Source organism: Halichoerus grypus, chromosome 2 (assembly GCF_964656455.1).
Source record: "Halichoerus grypus chromosome 2, mHalGry1.hap1.1, whole genome shotgun sequence".
In the NCBI taxonomy this organism is placed as follows: domain Eukaryota; kingdom Metazoa; phylum Chordata; class Mammalia; order Carnivora; family Phocidae; genus Halichoerus; species Halichoerus grypus.
The window spans coordinates 133,096,353-133,114,703 of NC_135713.1; the positions used below are offsets into that span (position 1 = coordinate 133,096,353).

At 41.3% G+C, this 18,351-nt stretch overlaps 1 long non-coding RNA gene and 1 pseudogene across 1 annotated transcript in view; one reads left to right on the top strand and one right to left on the bottom strand.

Moving 5' to 3' along the window:
- LOC118522898 (uncharacterized) overlaps positions 1-18,351 on the top strand; it is a 650,767-nt gene that overhangs the window by 323,583 nt on the left and 308,833 nt on the right. The window lies entirely within an intron of this gene.
- Positions 10,873-14,082, bottom strand: LOC118522902 (regulator of nonsense transcripts 1 pseudogene; annotated as a pseudogene).

The following is an 18,351-nucleotide window of genomic DNA, read 5'->3' on the forward strand; positions in this document are numbered from 1 at the left end:
CCAGGAAATGACTCAAATGTGTGGAGCCAGGATTGAATTTGCAGTTGGAAAACCCAGCTGAGCTCTGGCTGCTATCACTATAAGCAAATGAGGTATGGGTCTTTCATATCTGAATCTTCAGGATATAATCACTTGATTTGATAACTATAAAATGCAAGGTGCTGGCTCCTGCTCTTCACTCATCTCCCCAAGCAGTAGAGATATTTCTACTCTGGGTCTAAGATCTGTAGTAATTGGGACAGAAAATCAAACAGCAACCCTTTGGAGCAAGAACGTTGGTTGACTCACTCTTTTTACTCCTTATGCAACATTTGCTGTCCCAGTGTTGACATTTAAATTTTTCACTTGCAATTAGAGTGGGCTTAAATGTAGCAAACTGGAAGAGTGGACAAACTATACTTGTGCAGCAAGTGATGATCAAAGAGTGGTGACCATGTTGCACCCTTACACACCCCCATTCCGTGAAGTGTTCTTCTTGTACCTGACTTCCCAAGTCCCTCACCCACTCGTGGTCATATGTCTAAGACCCTACCTGTATGTCTACCTTTGTTCCAATGTCTCAGCTGCTTTCTCAGACCCTGCCTTGCATCTGTCACTCTACCTCTGGATACCTGACTCCTCTCTCTGAACATTGGTCCAATAGCCCCATCACTATATTTTATGTCACTTAGTTATATTTTCTTTGTTGTACTTAAACATTGCTTAATATTTTCTTATTGGTTTGTTTCTTGCCTCTCTTCCCCACCCCCACCCCCCAATTAAAATGTAAGGGCCATGATTTGGGGGGCCGTATTTTTCTTATTCTTTATTCTATCTCCAGTATGTAGAACAACATGGCTCAGTAACAGTTTAGTGAAAGAATCAGCACTGTACTGGGAAATGAGTCAAGATACTCACTGGCTTTTTGCTTGAAGTTTTGAGTATTGACTTTCTGTACACCTTGGGGAAGTGTTACTTCATGGATTTGGGGCGCTAACAGCTTATGTGAACACTGCCTGGAGAGTGAACTACACTTGGATGCCAAGACAAACCTCGGAGCATCCACCATCAGTTAAGCCTTAGCCAGCTTAGATGGCTCTTGGGCCAGCTTCCTTTCTAGTAGGAAACATCTAGTCCAGGGTCAATGACAGGGTCTAGTCCAGATTAATGACATTGAGGCCATCACATCATGGTGACTCTGTTATCAGATGACTCATGGAATTAATTGCTCAGATACAGGTCCTTGAGAAACAAGTGCTTGGGATTTCCAAGCTCTTGGTAGATTGGGCTGGGTTACCGTCAGGTATGACTATCTATGGCATATGGTCTCAAGATGCCTGTAAGTACCTACATTAGTTTTCCAAACATTGCTTTTACTTGCTTGCCTAAAATATCTGAATAAGTATTATGTTCTTTCACATCAAAGTTTCAATTCTGTTGCATGCAAATGTATTTGTGAAAGAAAATAGTCAGGCTCTGATCAAGCAGTTTTACCTTCGTTTAAGGAGAGTCAGATCACCATTTGATAGAGAAGAAGATGAAGGGGCTAAGTTCTTATGTGGGAAGGCAGGCTGCCTATTACGGAAAAAAATAGGGCTGAGTGGGACTTAGGGTCAGAATGAACCAACCACTCAACTATCTTCACCTTTGGACCTAGAACCATGTACAGAACTTGTGTATTAGTTACCTTAGATTGGGTTCCCTTCCTGCAAGATTTGTCTTCCTGCAAGATTTGTCTTCCTGCAAGATTTGCTCAGGTGAACTCTGAAGTCCCATAAGTGTGAGAAGCCTGGATTCTAGGAGAACAATTTGGTAAACCAGATTTAAATCCATATTTCCTAGATGATTCACCTTGGTAGCCGAGAAGAAGTGTTAGCTAATCCTTAGTAACATTCCATGAGTTTTGTGTTCCCTGGAATCAGTGTGGGAAACACTGCTGATTCAACTTCATAGAAATATAAATCAGCCAGAGGGCTCTAGCTAACATTTACTACATTTCATCCATAAAGAACTCAAGAAGAAATTGGATTTCTGTGGAAGGCCCATGTTTTGTGGGAATTTTTTTTTTTTTTTTTTTTTTTTGTTCACCGTAGTTTGGTCCAATCCTTTTCTAGGGACCTTCTATAAGCAGAACTATAAAGAACTGAAAGACACATCTCTTTACATTGACATCTTATTTATTTTAATATATGCCAGTTTTTGCTCTAGTTTTTATGCGTTCTGATTGTTATCCCTTTGAACTTTTGCCCCGAGGCCGTTTAATCATGATTGGTTCAATTGTGTAAATCCAATAAACAAATCTTGGCCAAGGTCCCTGGGAGGTATTATCTTGATGTTTCTCTGAGTGTGTTTAGAAAGCTCTTTTTCCCAGTCATAGAGCCATGGCTTTTGCCATGTGTTCTTGAATTCAAAGAAACGCACTACTTTACAGAAAAAAACATCTTAGATCACTTAAAGGCTCTTCGTTCCTAAAAAGAACACATTTTTGATTGATCTTAAGTCTCTAATTTCCTTCGTATTTTTACCTTAAGAACACGCTTGGCAAAGGCATGGCCACAAGGAGTCAATTGCTACAACCCCACTTCATTTTTTATGTCTCTTTTCCCTAAGGATAATTTCCGTGTCGTCGACATGTCTAAGCGTAGCCTAGACCAGAAGGGTGTTTTCTATTGCCATTGAATAGTTACTCTTATTTAAACGCAAAGATGTTCTCTTTCCTTTTGGTTGACACTACCTCTGACCAGATGATAAATATTGCTTGAAATTGCTCTTCTGCAATAAATAAGCAAATAGGATGACAGTGGAGTTATTACGTATTACCCCAGGGTAATACACAAGCATAATTTGGGAGCTGCATCGAAGACGTGCTTCTCCCCCCATCTTTCCTTGCAATTGTAAATATAGGTGGGATGTTTTATATTATTAATCAAGAAACTTGAGAAAATTATCATTTTAATAGCCCTTGTCTTCCTTTAGAAAGGGAGAAAAATGGGCCACTTATGTGAACATAATTTCATTTCTCCAAGCTGTTTAAGATAGTTATTTTCATGTGGAATATTTGCATCAGCTTGTAAACTGATATATAAGAACTTAAGTTAAAATGTTTCCACTCCATATACTAATGTGTAGCTCTGGTATTCATCCAAGAATTGGGCCCCTCACAATTATAGCATCTGTTTTTGTTTGGTTAATTTTATAATCTCAGATGTTTCCATAAATCCTGAATTAAAGAGAAAACTGCTGGGACCAATTTGTGTGGGTACATGTAATAGTATACCATCACTGTGCAAGGGTGTCTTGCTTTTTTTTTCCCCTTGTGGCTTGTTATTACAGATATCACATTTCTGCAAATGCTTCCATGCCTTAGAAAAAGAAAAGAAACAGTGGTACTGCACAGAAAAATAGTTCATTTCATCTTATTTCGGTTAGATTATGATATTTGGGATTTAAGCCATTTGTGCCATTGGGAAGATGGTAACAAATGGGTTGGTCCCTTTTAGCTCTATCCTGAAATTTTCTACACAGTTCAGAGATGTTTCTGGTTCCTTAAATTAGTTCAGCGCACACTGACAAATGCTTTCCTAGCATTGAAAAAAACAAAAAACAAAAAACAGGGTCAATAAACAGGATGGCCAGGGACACAGAAATAGCTTGTTTTCTTCCTTTTATGTACTTCATTCACTCATTCATTCATTCACTCATTCGGAGACAGAGAGCGAGCACAAGTGAGCACACAAAGAGTAGGGGGAGGGGTAGAGGAAGAGGGAGAGGGAATCTCAAGTAGACAGCCCTGCTGAGCGCATGACCTCACACAACCCCGAGACCATGACCTGAGCTGAAATCAAGAGTCAGACGCTTAACCGACTTAGCCACCCAGGCGCCCCTTCCTTATGTGTACTTCAAAGAAGAATGGAGACAATGAAAATGTGGAACACTGTCCAAAGGCCGAAATTTTGTGTTTTTCCATGTCACTGTTCAGATATATTCATTGTTTTAAGGTCCCTTCAGAACGTAAGGTACAACTTAGAAGACAGTACCTGGAGTTTTTAACAAGTTAAATATTTATTCAACCACTGGAAGGGTATTTAAGAGAAATCTCATTATCACTGATGAAAATGGAATCACAAATAAAAAGAAGCATCTCGGTTAGCTTCTGCTCCTTTGCGCTCTAGGGGAAATCCTCCTTTGAGTCATGCTCATTTGCAGATGAATAATTTGGGGGACTCCACTGGAGGATTGATATTTTTAATTGAAGGCTAAAAGCCTGCTAGTTCTCTCTCTCAGAGCATAATAATTTTTCTCAATAAAATGAAGTTATTTATCTAATTTTCATTTAGAAGACAATTGAACTTTTTCAAAATGGCCCCAGTTCTTTTATAAAAATTAATTGATGGTATTCATTTAAGTCTAACTTCTGAATTTTTAATTTTGGAACTAATTTTATGTGCTTTGGAGAACATAGTTTCCTCTTTATTGAGAAATGTAATATAATTTCATTTGTCATTATAACTCTGAGGAATGCCCTTAAAATAATACATTATCCTTCAGTAAGCTTTCCCTTACAAGTTACTTGAGTTTTGGTTATCTCAGATAAGAACTTGCCATTTTATTTAGAGAAAACTTTGTAGTAGTCGATTTTAGTTATTAGAGAGAAAGCTGTAAAAGATTCTACAGGAGAAAGTAGCAGCTCTGTAAGGTAAGGAAGGGGTGGGACAGGGTTATGGCTCTGGAGTGTGACAGATCGGGAACATTCAGGCATAAGACCTTACATGAGGTATCTAATATCCCTGAGCTCAGTTATGAATGATAATAATGTTGAAGGTGTGCTAAGAGGAGGAAGGGGAAAACTAGTATAACATGCCTAGCATAATGTCTGGGAGAAACACACTATATATAAAACTGAAAAAATATATATATAATATGAAAAACAAATGATTTTCCAGGATGACATAGTACCAAAAACTCCCACAAATTTTCAAGTCTTCCTTTGCCAAGACTTGTACGATTTAGATATGACTAAAAATGCCAAAGAAAATGAAATCCTTCTGCCTTTATATTCCAATATGCCCTTTCACGTCAGTCTAGAAGGGATATATGCTATTTAAGCAATTATAGGAAGGGAGGTGAAATGGATCAATAATATTCCAATTAATATTTATATTATTGGAACCCTATTCAGTTGATAAGCAGTTAATGCGGGTCTACTACAACAGTACGTAGGAATATTTTAGATATGCACCAGAGTTTCTCAGATTCTGGACTTCTACCTAAAACTTGCATGAGAAATTTCCAAGAAACATTGAAGAGCCAGAGAGCTGAAGTATTGTTAGCATTATTCCCAAAGGGTATTAGACTTTGTGTCCGATGAGAAGGTTTCACTTCTCTACGGCAGATATCCAGCAGAGAGAGACAGATTCTAGCAAATATTTATTGTTTCTCTTTTCTTCTTTTGATGTACTTCTGGAAGTCAGTGATAGCACTTAGTTCCACTTCTGGTTTCTGTATAAAGCCATACCTTCCCTCTGTTTCCTCCTGCCACACTCTCTGCCCACGGGACCCTGTCAGGAGTCCAGGCTTCCAGTCCAAAGTCTTGGGCAGATAGTGCTGTTTTTCCCATTCCTTCCAGCGTTTCCCTTACCTTTCTCCCTATCTATGAAAACCCCTTGTCTCATTTTCCTCTAACTTAAAAGTATTTTTTCAATCACATCCTATCAGGCATATTTCACCAGTTTCCCAGACTTGGCTAGAAATGTCTGAAATCTGGTTGGGAACACGTAGCATTCTAGTTACTCATTGCTGTGTCACATACTACACCAAAATTCAGTGGCCTCAAGAAAGAGTGATGTTTTGTTGTTCACAATTCCGTTGGTTGGCTGGGTGGTTCTTTTGTTGGTCTTCCAGAACTTGCTCATGGAGTGGAATTCAGTGACAGTTGACTGGGGGTGGTCTCAGCTAAAACACTGGGAGGGCTGTGTCCCTTCTTTCCACATGGTCTCTCATCATTCAGGAGCCTGGGCTGGGATCCCTGTCATAGCAGCAAATATAGACCAAATAAAGACAGAAGGGGCCAGCTGCCCCTTAAAGCCCGGATTCTCAAATGCACAGCACCATTCCCATAGCATTCGGTTGGCTTACGTGCCAGATTGGATGTATGTCTGAAAGTATTGACTTTGAAATTTTATCTGTGTACCTATCGGTATATATACACATGCGTTTATGCATGTACAAACACAGACACATTTATTCTGAGGACACCAGCTTACATCTTATCATAAGCTTAAATGAAAAATATATTAACAATATTATTGGGATATAAATTACTATCTTATCAAAAAAAATATACCCCCACAAAATTTCCTCTAATATATATGCTGACACAATACATTAAGCATATTTTTGCTCACTCTTAGGTACTCATTTCTCAAAAATTATTCTCGCACATTTCTAGAATCTAGTATAGTTTTTTTTTTTTTTTAGGTTTAGTCACTATGGATATAATGTTGTCTAGCAAAAAGGTTATGCATCAACAGTTTCCACTGAAATGAGCTGTCATCAGCACATTTCCTTATGAAATAATATTCATTAAAATAGGATATTCTCTCAGCTGAAGTGACAGCTCATCACCTTGTCAATTTTCTATAATAATATACACTTTATAATCCAGTGTTAACAAGACACAAAGTAGCATTTCAGTCATCTAATATAGTGTCAAAAGGGAGACTTGATACACTGTATTCAAAGAAAAGGTGCCAATTAAATGTATTCTCTCTACAGTCAGTGCTCCAATACCATACAATAATGTAATCTGTAGCCTTGTTATCTAATATTAGATACGGATGTTCAATCACATTCTGTTTCTCTTTCTCTCTTTCCTTTTTCAATATTAACCCCAAGCATATTGTCATAACTGCTACAAGACTTGGCAGGGGGATTGCCAAATCAGGGAATGTCGAGACCGGGAGCCTAGGCAGATGCACAGGAATGGAGAAAAAAAAGCAGAACATTTATTGTACAGGAGGGAGCACAATATATACGATGAACATGTTTGGAGTCTGTCACAGCTAAATTGAAATCTTTACCAGCGGCTAGCTGTCTGCATTCAGGTACATCATTAACTTTTTCAAGCCTCAATTTCATTTTATGAAAATGGGGATATTAATTCAACCCAATTCGGGGGCTGGGGGGGATATGAGGATTACATGGGATAATGTTTGTAAAGGGTTTGGCCTAAGAAATGCTAGCTCTATCCATGTGCCTCACTTAAAAGATGTCATTCCGTTGAGAAGTGACCTCTCAGTCCTACAGCTGCTCCTCTGAATGCTTGCAGAGGTTTCTGTCTTCATTTTTCAACAATTAATGTTTTTCTTTGTATTCAAAGGAAATGCTTGTAGCTCACTGCATTAACTGAATATGTGGCTTGAAGTCTTTCATCTGCTTGGAAAAATTTTGAGTTCTTAAAAAAAATGCTTCTAGTCCCTTCTCTTTCTCCTTCCCTTCTAAAATTCCAGTTATATTTATGCTAGTCTTTAGCACTGATTCTAGTATCACTTACACACCTTTCTCTATTTTCAGTTCTTAATTCTTCAGCCTGACTAAATCTCTCTTTAGCTATGTCTAATTTGCTGGTGAATTCCTACATTACATTCTTTTTTTCTTTAACATTGTGTTATGGAAACACTCAAACACACAAAAGAATGGAAGGAATTTTACATTGAACACTCATATATCCATCAACTATATCATTAATATTATACTTGCATTATCACATATCTACCTACCCATTTCTGTATCCATTCATCAACCCATCTTACTCTTTAATGCATTTCAAATTAAAATTCAGACATCAAGATACTTCTTTCTAGGGCGCCTGGGTGGCTCAGTCGTTAAGCGTCTGCCTTCGGCTCAGGTCATGATCCCAGAGTCCTGGGATCGAGTCCCGCATCGGGCTCCCTGCTCTGCGGGAAGCCTGCTTCTCCCTCTCCCACTCCCCCTGCTTGTGTTCCTGCTCTCGCTATGTCTCTCTCTGTCAAAAAAATAAATAAAATCTTTAAAAAAAAAAAAAAAAAGATACTTCTTTCTAAATACCTCAGCACATACACCATTAGCTAGAGTTCAGCATTTGTTTTCGTGTATATTTTGTTGGAGGTAGAATTTACATACAATGAAACACATAAATTGTTAGTATTCATTTGCTGAGTTTTGATAAATGCAAACGCTTGTGTTAACCAACCCCCTATCAAGATATAGAACATTATCATCACCCCAGAAAATTTCCTCATACCCCTTCCCAGTCAATCCCAACTTCCACACTCATAAGCAAGCACTGTTGGTTTTTTTTCCACCATAGAATTGCCTGTTCTAGAGCTTTCTATAAAGTGAATTCTACAGTATGTATCCTTCATGTAAGGCATTTTTACTTAACATGATGCTTTTGAGGTTCATCTGTCTATTTACATGTATCATCTTTTTGGGTTAAATTGTATTAGCAGTTATATTAATTTCTTAGAGTGGACAGAAAAAACACCACAAATTGAGTGGCTTGAAACAATGGACGTTTATTGTCTCAAGAGTTTTGGAGACCAGAAGTCTGAAGTCAAGGCATTGGCAGGGCCATGCTCTCTGATAGCTCTAGGGAAGAATCCTTCTTGCCTCTTTTAGCGTTTGGTGTTTGCCAGCCACCTTTGGCATTCCTTGGCTTGTAGATGCATCACTATAATCACATGACTATCTTCTCCCTTTGCATCTTTATACCGTCTTCCCATTGTGTTTGTCTTTGATCCAAATTTTTCCTCCTTTCATAAAGACACCAGTCATATTGGTCATTAACTTTGTTTTTAACTTGATTATCTCCATAAAAATCCCATTTCCAAGTAGGGTGAAATTCTAAGGTATGGGAGCTAAGGATTTCAACATACCTTTTTTGGAGGATATAATTCAACCCTAACAGTAATATCATTGAATAGTATTCCATTGTATGAATATTTTATAGTTTATTTTTAATTTGTTCCATTGACAGACAACTAAACTCATTGCAGTTTTGAGATATGACAAAGCTGCTATAAATACCTTTGTTTAAGTCTTTTTGTGATTGTACTCATTTGTCTTAGTTAAATACTTAGGTGTGGAATTGCAGGTTCATAGGAAAAATATATTATTTAGTTTTATAAAAAACCTGTCAAATCTTTCCCCAAAGATTTTGTACCATTTTGTATACTAACAACATGTAACAATTTTGGTTGCTCTACTTTGTCACTGCCACTTACAACATTGTTATTGTTTTATGAGGTTTTGTTTATTTATTAAGATTTTATTGGTGTTAAAAGAGCTTAAGACAAATGGACCAAAAATCAGAAGTTGCCTTGGTACAAATCCTCCTTGGTTTGGAAAACTCAGAGTAACTGCTGCTAGGAAGGGGGAGAACAAAGCAAATAGCACAAAGTGGAGGCAAAACATTCTAAAGAATGGCATAGTGGAATAAGATAGGGGGCATGGCCATCACCAGGGGATGCCTCACACAATGGGTGATAGTGGAAACCTATCCAAATTCTATGTCTCTATGCAACTTACCAAAAAGGGGGAACCAAGAACCTTATAGCAGTGGCAATAAATACAAGCCCTGGCTAGTAGGAAAGTGGCTTGTGTGTCTCTGTCACCTTGTACTAAGTGCAGAGCTCAATATGGGGCTCGATCTTACAACCCTGAGATCAAGCCCTGAGCCAAAACCAAGAGTTGGATGCTTAACTGACTGAGCCACCCAGGTGCTCCAGAACCAACTTATTTCTGATACTTACTCCTTTCCCCCCCAAAATCAGAAACAACCCCCACCTCACTGACCCTGTGCTTGCAGGTAGAAGGGCTTTAAACTTAGGGGTGGCTTTGGAGAAAATGGAGGGGTGGGATGCTCAGCTTATCTAAGAGGTCACAGGTTTGTGAGCATCTCCATGGGGATGGGGATGGGCCTTCTTGGCTGTTGTCTTCCACCAAATCCTTGGGAAGGATTCTGAGAAGAAGCCATTAGCCAGAGAATAGCCACCTTCTTGCTCTCCGGCCTCAAGGCCACTCTCAACAAGACCCTTTGCGGTAGGGGGGTGAGGCCACCGCACATGGTAAGCAAGCACTTTTCTTCTCAGAGTGCAGGGGAGATTGGGGAGCTGCCCAGCCTGGAAGTGTGCTCCCTCACCACCTTGAATGTAGGAAGACCCATGGGCAGCTCAAACTGAAAGCAGAAATCTTTCTCCAGATCTTGTCACAGGTATGGATCCTAATCTCCAGTTGGGTTGGCTTGTTTAAACTCCATTTATGGAAGCTTCTGGCATCTCCCAGATCCACCACCAAGATGTGACAGACAAACTCAGTAAGAATATTTTCCAGTCCTCCTTTGAAAGAATCTTTAAAAAACAGAAAAACCCGAAACACTGGATTTGCTTTAAATGAAAACCCTCTTAGAATGCAAGCAGCGAGCCAGCATGGAGCCTGGCCACCCACAGGGAGCCACCAGCAAGGAGTTTCTTCTAAAACCTAGTCCCCTTTCAATCAAAGAAAAGAAAGAATAGAACAGAGGAAAGGCCTAGTCTGAGATGAGGGTCTCCCTCCCTCCACCGCAGTCACAGACTCAGGTGTGGTGGCGTTGGCATGGGGCATCCGTGTTGAGCGGCTGGTGGAGGGCTCCTGGCTGGGTCTCCTCCACTCAGGTTCCGCCTTCAGTCTCCCTTCTCCTTGCCCTGCTGGCCAGTGGTGAGCGCTCCCTCTGTGTCGGCTCCTCTGTCCCTCAGGTGTTCCTCTGCTCCTGTGGCTGACAGTGGTCCTTCAGTTTTAGCAGCGGAAAACAGGTATCCATTTATTTATTTTATTTTTTATTACTCAGAATAAGATACTGACCAACAAAGTCCCCCACTAGTATTGGGACAGCTTCATCACTCCACTGTGCTGATAGGAGTCGTCTTGCAACAGTGCCCCGTCGATGTGTGACTTCAACTCATCACCAAGGTAACTGTCCCGGGACAGCTCAGGCTGCTCCGCTGGGAGGGCTGGCTCCTGAAGATACAGCCCTGAACCAGGGCGTCCTGTGAGAACAGCTGACATGCCACCTCCTGGCTGGCCTGGCTGCTGGGAAGTTTCCTCTGGCTGAGCCCAGGAAGCCCAAAGCTGTTCTTCTGGACCAGTCTGGCCTTTGGGGGTTCCCAGGGTCCATTTGTCCAAAATACCCCAGTGGGAGCATGGGGTGCATAACCAGGTTAAAGTTGGAGGGGAATGTTCATGGCAGCCACGTGGCTGGGGATGGCATCAGTCATGCCCATCTGGTCTGGGTCTGCAAGTTCATGTTCCAGGGCCAGCTCTGGCTCTTCTGCTCATAGACTGATCCTGGGATCATAGCCTCCTGGGGTCATACATGATTCCTGGGTAGAGGGTGGTGACCAGCTACCAGGGCTTGCTGAACTGCGTGGGGCTCTCCCACATTGTTCAGGGGCCCTTCTACCAGCACCTTCTGTTCTTAGTAGTAGTTCAGCAGGTGGTTCCAGAGCAGCTGTGAGGACAGGGCCTTTGAGTTGCCTACGATAATGACCTCATATCATGCTTTGGTCAGGGTCATGTGAAGCTGCCTGGGGTTGTTTAAAAATCCAATGCCTTGTTGCTTGTTAGCCCACATGCAGGAGAGTAACATAAAGTCCTTGTCTTGCCCTGGAATGTGTCCACGTGGGCGAACTCTACCTCCTGGTAGAGCTTGGTGTGGAGGGAGTCGCTGAACTACATGAGTTGCATTAAGTTGGAGCATTGGCCTTGATTAAGGGCATGATGATGCCAATCTGATCTGGCTTGGCACCTTCCTTCAGCAGCTTTGTGTTGATCTACTCCATATGTGTAGCTTCCTTCCTGTTCAGGGAGGAGGTGCTTGAGCTTGCAAACTCCTCTGGGCTCTGGGTCACCTAGAGCATCAGTTTATCAGGTTGAGGTCACTGGAAGTCAAATCCCTTCTTCCTAAGATCTGCTGCAGTGATGCCTTTCTGAAGAGAGACTTGGTAGATGATGGACGGGAAGACGCTGAGGGTAGGGTGCATCATGTTGGACCTGGAGGTGGATGAGGTAGATGGGACAGACACCCAGCACCACGAGCTTCATGAAGAGTGACTGGGATAGCCCAACCTCGTCTGCCATTTTGCACATCACCATGGAGCCCAGCAGGCAGTGGTCACCCATGAAGATGAGCTGGTTGAGTCCGAGGACCATGGGGACCATGCACTCTAGCTCAGTGGCCCGGGTGCTTGCCTCAGTTAAAATGGGCCTCAGTTGCCCAGACTTCCACATACATCTGTGTTCATGAGCAGCTCACTCTCCATGGTGAGCTTTAGCATCAGGTACGGCTTCTCTTCTGCAGACAACAAACAGCTCCCCAGTCTCCTCGTTCAGTTGCTACAGCTTCTGGAGCTCAGCATGCTGTCCATGTTCCTGATCTGGTTGTGCAGGGACAGAAATGATACTGAGTCCTGATGCAGAACAGCATGACTCTCAGCCTGGTCTGGTAGATCTTCTCGGTCAGCAGATTAATGACTATTACTTGGAGCACAGATAAGCAGGGGTGCACTGCTTTGCCCAGCCAGGTATAGCAGCTGCTGGTGGCCAAGGTAACCATCTTCCTGGTGCCTGGTGGTTCTTGGATCAGGCTCATGGATCTTTGCTGTGCGGTCTTTATGGTATAAACCTGAAGAGTGGTTCCGGTTGGGGAGTCCTTTTGCCGTGAAGCTCTTGGGCAGCTGAGATCTGATGATAATGTCCTCCAGCTGGTGGCTGATTTAGCCCCACATGGAGGTCTCCTCCAGGGCAAACATTTTCAGCACGCTCTGCATCCTGTCGAATGAGGTTGACTCCCATCTGAAATCCACCTGCAAGTTATGATCCCCTTCCACAGGCCTGCCCAAACCGCTCTGCAGCTCAGTGGTGATGTCATCACCACAGTTAACAGCGACCTGGATGACGTGGCTGATCGCTTTCCACAGCGGATGCCAACCACGCTTCCTTTGTAGGCAGGCATATCTTGTTCCCTTGAGTAAGCTGCATATCTCAACCGAATTATGACTAAATCCTCATCACCAGAGGACTGATACTCAGTCTTGGGCGAAGTAGGCATTTGTCTTCTTGTTAAGGACTAGGTCCCAGCTGACCGTGATGTTATGCTGAGACTGGCACTCTTTTTTGGTTTCTCATCGTAGTTGGCCGGCACCTAGACAAGGGGCCCAACTTTGTTCCAGTGCTGGTAAGCATTCTATGGCAGGAGGACGCTCTGTGGCCCTTCTCCACCTCCAGCTTCTCTGGTACCTCCAAGCTGGCGGAAGGATTTTCCTAGTCGCAGCACTTCCCAGTTGTTGATTGATCTGCGGAGTGGTGATGGGCCCAGCCCACAGCTGCACCTGCTCAGAAGGGATCTTGACTAGTCAGCACCCGAAGCAGCGGTTCTACATCAGAGGCTGCCGCTCCCAGCTGTCCCCGTTGATGTACTTGAGGCTTTTCTGACGGGCGCAGGGCAGTCCAGACAGCAGCACCACGACCCAGTTGGCCTTGGCAGTAATGATGTGGTGGAGGAAGACATTGTGGGAGCCATGATAACCCTCCAGAGCCGGTTCCCAGAGAAGCCCATCCTTGTGGCAAGTCGCTTCTTTGCACCTCAGGAGGTGATTTACAGTGTGTCTGTAGCGGGGGTTACACACCCACTTCCTGCTGGTATTACAGTACGTCATGCCAGCAGTACTGTGTATTCTGCAGTCACCGCAGGCAGGCGCTGGGAAATCCCGGGAATAGCAGGTATCTATCTATTCGAAGTTCAACTCGGTAACCAACTGGCTAGTCTTGACCACACCTGTGACCCAGGATGCCCTGAGTGCCCCGACCTGCCCTGGAACTGTCAGGGTCACTGCGCCGGCCGTGTGCGCGGGAGGCACTGTGCAGCCACCTCTGGACCTGGGAACATCTGCGTCTGGCTAGGAAGGGTGAAGTCCATGAACTTGAACTCGGAGCCATGCAGCTGAGTTGCTCGTCCTCCTCGGTGTCCCCAGCAGGGTGAGCATCTGTGAACCGGGACCCTGCCCCCAGCCCGGCTCCGGGCTCACGCCCGCGGACTGGGCGGAAACGCTCGCGGGGGGGGACAAGGGGTGCCCACCGAGGCTCCGCCCACCTGCCGCTCCCATCCCTGCAGAAACCTCGGCCGAGGCTACCACCACCTGCTGTGAGTAGTTTTAATTTTACCTCTTCTGGCGGGTGAGGGGTGGCCTCGGTGGCATTCCCGATATTACTGTTTTTTAGTCTAAGTTTTAGAATTTCCTTTTTGTTCTTTTGATATAAAATTCCAGTTTTCTGGTCAATTTTTCCATCTTGTCATCACTTGTGATACACTAATCACGGTTAAAATCTATTTCTGAAAACCAGTATCTGGGTCACCTGTGCATCAGTTTTCATTGCCTTTTTTTTTCTCATCCTTTATTTTGTATACCTGGGAAATTTTTTATTGAATTATGGAAATTATGTATAAAAATTACAGAGGTTCTGGAAAAAAATGTTATCTTTCTCTAGAGAGGATTTCTTTACCTTCTGGCAGGCAATTAGAGTAGGCATGGATTACTTTAATCCAAACAGATTGAGCTGATTCACAGCTGGGTTTCATTCTTTGTAAGGCTGGTCGATTTCTTTCTTTCTTTTTTTTTTAGTAGTTTTTTTTCCCCAGTTTTATTGAGAAATAATTGACCTACATCACTGCATAAATTTAAGGCATACAGCTGATGGTTTGATTTACAAATATTATGAAATGATTAGCACAATAGATTCAGTTAACATTTATCTTCCTTCCTTCTATTCTATAAATAGAATAGAAGGAAAAGAAAGAAAATAAGAAATAAAGAAAAAATCCTTGTTAATAGGAGCTCTTAAGATTTCCTCTTAACTCTCCTGTATTAGCTGCAGTCATCCTGTTAAATGCTATACCCATAGTACTTGTTTATCTTAAAACTGAAAGTTTGTACCTTTTGATCACCCTCCCACCTTCCTCCAATCCCCCCTGTCCTCCATCTTTAGTAACCACAAGTCTGATCTGTTCTGTTTCTTTTTCTTTTTTAAAGATTTTGTATAAGTGAGATCATACAGCATTTGCCTTTTTTGTCTGACTTATTTCACTTAGCATAATGACTTCAATGTCTATCCATGTTGTCACAAATGGTAGGATTTCCTTGTTTTTTTTTTATGGGTGAATAATATTCTGTGTGTGTGTGTTTGTATGGATCACAGTTTATCCATCCATTGATGGACACTCAGGTTGTTTCCATGTCTTGGCTATTGTAAATAATACTGCTATGAACATGGGGGTGAAAGACTCTTTTCGAGTTAGTGTTTTCGTTTCCTTCGGATATATTCCCATGGAATTTCTAGACCATATGGTAGTTCTTTTTAATCTTTAGAATATTCTCCATATTGTTTTCCCCTGTAGTGGCTGTACAAATTTACATTGTCATAACAGTGTACACAGTGTATAAGGGTTCCCTTTGCACCACATCCATGCCAGCATTTATCTCTTATTTTCTTGATGATGGCCATTCTAATAAGGCGCAAGGTAGTATCTCATTGTGGTTTTAATTTGGATTTCCCTAATAAGTAGTGATGTTGAAGACGGTCTATTTCTAGTTTAATTTCTCTCTTAGACTGTAGCCCTTCTGGTGTTCAGTTGAATACTTGGGGTTTTTATCAGAACCTTATATGTGTCCAAACTATTGGATAAACAGGATGGAGAGGCTTTGGGTATAAAGAGTACAGTGTTTGTGCTTTGAGTAGTAGATCATAGAATAAGGGAGTCATCTATTCAGGTTAAAATGATACATATCACAATTGTTTTATAATTTGAACTGAAAGAAAATTTTGCCAGAGTCTTCTAGTCAAAATGAATTTAGGAGAATACTGTAAATATTTTTAAAAATGTAACGATGGATATAATCTGAACACAGAGTTTAGAGTAGACAAATGGGAATTGCAAAAAGTTGATGTCAAGTGGAAATTTGAGAAATGAGATGAAAAATTCACTGGAGGTCTCAAAAACAGATTGGATGATGAGAAGAGATCTGTGAACTTGCAGATAGGTCAGTCGAAATAAGCCAAAACAAAGCCCAGAGGGGAAAAAAGGTGAAAAGAGCCACTGACCTCTTTATTATAGGACAATATCAAGACATCAAACATACCTGGAATTGGAATCATATCATAGGATGGCGGGGGTAGATTGCATTAGAGAAAAGTATTTGGAGAAAAAATGGTGAAACATTTTCCAAATTAAAAAAAAATTTATGAAAGCTTTATTTATTGAACATAAAAGCTCAATATGATTTACAGGGTGAACTTTTCTTATCTAGCAAACTGATTTGCCATTTGAAAGTGGGTTTTAAATTTTATTGAGATATAATTGACCAAAACAAACACGTATATTTTAAGTATACAATTCAGTAAGTTTTGATAGATGAAGATACCCATCCAAATTGACTTCTGCCCATTTATAATTCCTCTTGCTCGTCCCTCTCCCTGGTTCCAGGCAACTAGTGATCTGTTCTGTCACTAAAGGTGAGCTTACATTTTCTAGAATTTTACATACATGGTATGTACTACTTTTTTGATTTTTTTTCTTTTACTCACAATTTTTTGGAGGTTGATCCGTGTTGTTGTATCTATCGGTGGTTTGTTATTTATTGCTAAGTAATACAATTCTCTTTAATGAATTATTAGGAGCTGGTAGAATTAAGGTGTGGTGCCAGAGGGTGATTGCCTCTAGCAGAAGGGTGAGGCCATGAATTGGGAAGGGCCCTGAGGGAAGTTTCTGCAGTGTGGTTGCTGTTTATAGGGTGTGCACATTTGATAGCACACATTCGACTGTATTCTTAAGATAGATGCATTTCACTGTATGTAATTTGTACATCAGGAGAAGGAAAAAGGCAGGGAAGGAAAACTTACCAGGGACACTGCCCAACTGTCATCCTTGTTTGTTGATACTCTTGTGTGCTTGAGTCAGAGATTTATTTTTCACATTTCTGGTTAGCCAGAAGTCCTATCTTTGGTCATATTTTTAAAGCATTTCCCTGTGATTTTACTCTTTGGTGAAAGCAAATTTAAGAAAGTGTATTTTATGAGAGCCTTTATCAAAACACTCTACAGCAGTCCTTACTGCTCCTGGGCTATTCCTATGGAAATGAAATCTCTGCCCCAAACTGAGTATATCTATGATAATGCCCAATATATTATATACTAGATTGCAGTTGCTAATGTTAAGGCATCATTTTAATAATTTTTTTCTTTATTAGTAAAATGTGATAAAGTATCATGCATCCCTTCCATCAGAGAGACTTAAATTTTGTCATAAAAATGAAGAGACAGGGCACCCAAGTGGCTCAGTCCGTTAAGCGTCTGCCTTTGGCTCGGGTCATGATCATTGGGCTCTCCACTCAGCGGCCAGTCTGCTTCTTCCTCTGTGATCGCTCTCGCTTTTGCACACTCTCAAATAGATAAATAAAATCTTAAAAAGAGAGAGACATTCAAACTATTCCAACGAAATAGCATATTTTTATGGAATGGCAATTAATGGAAGTTTGGGCGTTCATTACTTCATTCAAAGTTTTATTAATGACTTTCTTTTAGAGTAGGTTTAAGATTTTTTGTGCTTTACCCACTCCGATACCTGTGATCTTTCTAATAATAAATATTAGTGTGTATAGAAAAGCGATTACATTTTGTATATGATTTGGTATACAGAATAAACCTACTATATCAGGCTGTATATAATCTGGGAATATTACTGAATATACTCAGTACTCAGTATCACACTCAATATCATACTCAATTTTAAGCTATATGCAAGTGAAGCCAAGGGTGTTGGCTTTCTCAGAACCTCTGGTGCCTGGACCAGCTCTTGTAACAGACACTTTTCTGAGTATGTTCAGTCTGCTGTTTCATTTAAAGACCGTTCATTACAACAGAGAAAAAATGTACAGTTTAGCGTCCAAGTGTATTTGAAAAATAATTAATCAGCCAGACAAATCCATAGTGCCCCTAGCTTGAGTTTTGCTTCTGTAAGATTTGGATCATTATGACTTTACGATTAGAACTTCAGGACAGTAATCCCCATGTAATGATAATTTAGCTCTATACCTAGCTCTTCTTACCTCAAAATTCCTTCATCCAATGCTCTGAATCATTCAGAATGGGACCAAGACCTTCACTACCGTGACACTTTCATGCTATTGGCCACAGCAGCATCAATGTCTTGAGTAGAAGGAACTCTTCAGAGACTATTTCCTTTGCTCCTAGAAGAATTTCAAACTCATCAGCCCCTCTGAAGAATGGCCCCCTTCTTTCTTTTCT